Here is a 6,000-nt window from a genome sequence, read left to right on the forward strand (position 1 = left end):
TTAGACACGCTTGTTAAGCCGAAGGCTAAATAAAATCAGTTGATGTACATGCGAATATTACCCCTCAAATGAATATTTCCAAAGGAATAAGTTTTTTTTAAGGATATTTGTTTCTTCTTTCTCATATTTTATATGTTTTCATATTTTTTACATAGGGTGCCATATGTAATTCTGGAATTATTGAGAAATATGACTGTTTCAGTTTCTAAACCTGCTACAATAGGAATTTATTAGGTTACAAATTTACAGTTACATTCTTGTGGATGGTTACATAAGAATAAGTACATTCTTCTAAGTCTCTAAATACCTTTCCCCCAAAGAATTCCAGAACAGTACAGAGTGGAAAATAAAGGCTATAATAATTCATAGACATTCCCAAATAGGGAGCAAAAAGAGAAGGGAAGAAAGCAGGCTATGGTAAGTGTGTACTCGAGAAAATTTCCAGCCAATATTTGAACTGAGATTCCCCAAAGGAGTTGCGTTTAGAATCACATTTTATTTCTAGAGTATGAGAAACCAGGTACTGGGAGCTTTGTCAAGGAGAATGTGGAAGGTATCAGAGACATGGTTTCCAGCCAACCATGCTGGTTAGAATCTGAGACACAAAGTGGAGGGAGTAGATGGGCTAAGAGCGTTCAGAAAAGCCAGGCTTTTCTGGAGTTCAATAACTGAGCCATAGATTCTGTTTTCAAAAGTCAGGGTAGGGGCGGGCCACCATGGCTCAGTGGCAGAGTTCTCACCTGCCATGCCTGAGACCTGGGTTTGATTCCCGGTGCCTGTCCATGAGGAAAAAAAAATAGTCAGGGTGGGCTGAGGTCAGCATAAAGGTAGGCAAGCCAGAAGCAAATATCAAGTATTTCTGAAGTCAGGTTAGATGAGAGACAGAAGCTGCAATTGAATAAAGAAAACCAACATAGGAGTTCTGAAGTCCAAGTCAGAGGTCAGGGAGGAGGAGTCCATAGCAGGTGATGGGAAAAGATATCAGTGAACAAAGGGACACTCTCTCAAAAGTGGCTTCATCAAGAGGGAGTTTCCCATCCCTGCTTCTAGGGTTTAATAGCTCCTGAGAGGCAAGAACCACTCCACCCATGACTGCCTAGCTTCTGCCGCAAGAGCAGGCTATCAGGAAGGTGAGCAGAGGCTAGGAGGTGAGGGCAAGGGACAACAGAGTGTCAGTGACCCGGATGCCTGGTTTCACAGGGGTGGTCCTGCAGTTCTAGGGTCTGAGTTGCTCAGCTAGTTTCTCAATTCTGAAATTTATATTAGTGCACATAGATTTAGTCTAAGTGTTCTGTTTTTGTAAATTAGTCTAAATAAAACCATACCAAATGCAACCTCTGGAATACAGTGGAAAAGCACTTCATATATGCACTTGATTCTGACTTGTAATAACCTCTGGGTATAGTATTGAAAAGTGAATATAAATCAATGTCTAATTGATGGCACAAAAAGCCAACTGCCATTACATCTTGTTGCACTTCTCTTCTTAAAAAGTTGGTCCAGTCTACATGTTATTCATTTTTCAAACATGTTCCTGGCTTTACTCTTGAATGCTTATTGTTGGCCTCAACACAATAATGTGTTTCTTTATTTTTAGTTCTCATTTGAGAATGAGGCAGCTCTATCCCCTATTATTTTTGAATATTTATTTATTTAGTATGCTGTATTGGGGGGGTCACATTTCATTATTTTTCCATGTGAGTATCCTGTTATGGCAGCATCATCTTTGAATTTTTGTTTTTGCTTCTTTGTTTTTTGGGAAGTGCATGGACTGGGAACTGAAGCTCGGTCTCCCTCATGGGAGGTGAGAATTCTACTGCTGAACTACCCTTGCACCCCTGAATATTTTATTTTTAAGTTACTATTTATTGAATGTGTCTATATTGCTTAATATAGTTAAAATTATTATAAAGTGATAAATCCTCATTTGGTCAGAGTTTTGAAAACATAGAAAAGTGTAAAGGAAACAAATGATCCATTATCTCCTTCTAGATACCAGTAATTATTTTGATGTCTTTCCTATTAGTCTTTTACCTTACATATATACATTTTTTAATTTTTAATTTTTTTTTACATGGGCAGGCACCGGAAATCGAACCCGGGTCCTCGGGCTTGGCAGGCAAGCATTCTTTCCTGCTGAGCCACTGTGGCCCGCCCACATATATACATTTTAAGTTGGTTAGGACTATACTACTTTTTTTTTATTATTAATTAAAGAAAAAAAGAAATTAACACAACATTTAGAAATCATTCCATTCTACATATGCAATCAGTAATTCTTAACATCATCACATAGATGCATGATCATCATTTCTTAGTACATTTGCATCGATTTAGGAAAAGAACTAGCAAAACAACAGAAAAAGATATAGAATGTTAATATAGAGAAAAAAAATAATAGTAAAAAAAAGAAAAGGAAAAAGAAAAAAAAGACAAACAAACAAACAGACAGACAAAAAAAAAAACTATAGCTCAGATGCAGCTTCATTCAGTGTTTTAACATGATTACTTTACAATTAGGTATTATTGTGCTGTCCATTTTTGAGTTTTTGTATCTAGTCCTGTTGCACAGTCTGCATCCCTCAGCTCCAATTACCGATTATCTTACCCTGTTTCTAACTCCTGCTGGACTCTGTTACCAATGACATATTTCAAGTTTATTCTCGAATGTCGGTTCACATCAGTGGGACCATACAGTATTTGTCCTTTAGTTTTTGGCTAGACTCACTCAGCATAATGTACTATACTGCTTTTTTTTTTCAAAGAAACAAGTTACAGTTTTATTTAGTCATATTTAGAGCCTTGTCATCAATATCACTAGTTCTGCCCTTGTGTGGCATTTCATAATCAGATTCACCGTAAATGAAGTTGAAAAGTTACATAAAGACAACAAATATTTGGTAAATACTTACCACATACAGAGACTATATTAGATGCTACTGGGCATATAAACATGAACAAGGTACCCTCTAGACATCTGTAACTCAAAGAAAAGGGAAGAAAAACTGTACCTTTTTTATCATAAACCAAGGAAAGGCAGTAAGCCAACCAAAAGAAATACCAAGAGAATGCAAGAGAAACCAATAAATTCTTCTCTATTTATTGACAATAGTGGGCAGTTTCCTAGGGAGGTATGTGACTGGCAGGAGCATAATAAAAATCAGGACCATAACAATTGTCCATTCAAAACCCTCTAAAGGCTTCCCATTTCACTCAGAGGAAAAGCCAAGGTCCTTGATATGACTTACACATCCTCCATTAACTTCTCTGTATGTATCTTGCACCACTCTTCTCTTATTCAGCCCAGACACACTAGCCTCTTGGCCTAGAGGGCACCAAGCCTCAGGGTCTTTACACAGGCTATCTCTTCTTCTTTTTTTTTTTTTACTTTTTTTATTTTTTATTTTTTTATTAACGGAAAGAAAAAAAAAGAAATTAACACAACATTTAGAAATCATACCGTTCTACATATGCACTCAGTAATTCTTAACATCATCACATAGATGCATGATCATCGTTTCTTAGTACATTTGCATCGGTTTAGAGGAACTAGCAACACAACAGAAAAAGATATAAAATGTTAATATAAAGAAAAGAAATAAAAGTAGTAATAATAGTAAAAAACAACAACAACAAACAAACAAACAAGCAAACAAAAACAAAAAAAACCCTATAGCTCAGATGCAGCTTCATTCAGTGTTTTAACATGATTACTTTACAATTAGGTATTATTGTGCTGTCCATTTTTGAGTTTTTGTATCTAGTCCTGTTGCACAGTCTGTATCCCTTCAGCTTCAATTACCCATTGTCTTACCCTGTTTCTAACTCCTGCTGAACTCTGTTACCAATGACATATTTCAAGTTTATTCTCGAATGTCCGTTCACATCAGTGGGACCATACAGTATTTGTCTTTTAGTTTTTGGCTGGATTCACTCAGCATAATATTCTCTAGGTCCATCCATGTTATTACATGGTTCATAAGTTTATCTTGTCTTAAAGCTGCATAATATTCCATCGTATGTATATACCACAGTTTGTTTAGCCATTCTTCTGTTGATGGACATTTTGGCTGTTTCCATCTCTTTGCAATTGTAAATAACGCTGCTATAAACATTGGTGTGCAAATGTCCGTTTGTGTCTTTGCCCTTAAGTCCTTTGAGTAGATAACTAGCAATGGTATTGCTGGGTCGTATGGCAATTCTATATTCAGCTTTTTGAGGAACCGCCAAACTGCCTTCCACAGTGGTTGCACCCTTTGACATTCCCACCAACAGTGGATAAGTGTGCCTCTTTCACCGCATCCTCTCCAGCACTTGTCATTTTCTGTTTTGTTGATAATGGCCATTCTGGTGGGTGTGAGATGATATCTCATTGTGGTTTTGATTTGCATTTCTCTAATGGCCAGGGACATTGAGCATCTCTTCATGTGCCTCTTGGCCATCCATATTTCTTCTTCTGGTAGGTGTCTGTTCAAGTCTTTTTCCCATTTTGTAATTGGGTTGGCTGTCTTTTTGTTGTTGAGTTGAACAATCTCTTTATAAATTCTGGATACTAGACCTTTATCTGATATGTCGTTTCCAAATATTGTCTCCCATTGTGTAAGCTGTCTTTCTACTTTCTTGATGAAGTTCTTTGATGCACAAAAGTGTTTAATTTTGAGGAGCTCCCATTTATTTATTTCTTTCTTCAGTGCTCTTGCTTTAGGTTTAAGGTCCATAAAACCGCCTCCAGTTGTAAGATTCATAAGATATCTCCCTACATTTTCCTCTAACTGTTTTATGGTCTTAGACCTAATGTTTAGATCTTTGATCCATTTTGAGTTAATTTTTGTATAAGGTGTGAGATACGGGTCTTCTTTCATTCTTTTACTTATGGATATCCAGTTCTCTAGGCACCATTTATTGAAGAGACTGTTCTGTCCCAGGTGAGTTGGCTTGACTGCCTTATCAAAGATCAAATGTCCATAGATGAGAGGGTCTATATCTGAGCACTCTATTCGATTCCATTGGTCGATATATCTATCTTTATGCCAATACCATGCTGTTTTGACCACTGTGGCTTCATAATATGCCTTAAAGTCCGGCATCGCTAGACCTCCAGCTTCGTTTTTTTTCCTCAAGATGTTTTTAGCAATTCGGGGCACCCTGCCCTTCCAGATAAATTTGCTTATTGGTTTTTCTATTTCTGAAAAATAAGTTGTTGGGATTTTGATTGGTATTGCATTGAATCTGTAGATGAGTTTAGGTAGGATTGACATCTTAATTATATTTAGTCTTCCAATCCATGAACACGGTATGCCCTTCCATCTATTTAGGTCTTCTGTGATTTCTTTTAGCAGTTTTTTGTAGTTTTCTTTATATAGGTTTTTTGTCTCTTTGGTTAAATTTATTCCTAGGTATTTTATTCTTTTAGTTGTGATGGTAAATGGGATTCGTTTCTTGATTTCCCCTTCAGCTTGTTCATTACTAGTGTATAGAAAAGCTACAGATTTTTGAATGTTGATCTTGTAGCCTGCTACTTTGCTGTACTCATTTATTAGCTCTAGTAATTTTGTTGTGGATTTTTCTGGGTTTTCTACGTATAGTATCATATCGTCTGCAAACAGTGATAGTTTTACTTCTTCCTTTCCAATTTTGATGCCTTGTATTTCTTTTTCTTGCCTAATTGCTCTGGCTAGAACTTCCAACACAATGTTGAATAATAGTGGTGATAGTGGACATCCTTGTCTTGTTCCTGATCTTAGGGGGAAAGTTTTCAATTTTTCCCCATTGAGGATGATATTAGCTGTGGGTTTTTCATATATTCCCTCTATCATTTTAAGGAAGTTCCCTTGTATTCCTATCTTTTGAAGTGTTTTCAGCAGGAAAGGATGTTGAATCTTGTCAATGCCTTCTCTGCATCAATTGAGATGATCATGTGATTTTTCTGCTTTGATTTGTTGATATGGTGTATTACATTAATTGATTTTCTTATGTTGAACCATCCTTGCATACCTGGGA

The sequence above is a fragment of the Tamandua tetradactyla genome, chromosome 10 (assembly GCF_023851605.1).
Source record: "Tamandua tetradactyla isolate mTamTet1 chromosome 10, mTamTet1.pri, whole genome shotgun sequence".
Taxonomy (NCBI): domain Eukaryota; kingdom Metazoa; phylum Chordata; class Mammalia; order Pilosa; family Myrmecophagidae; genus Tamandua; species Tamandua tetradactyla.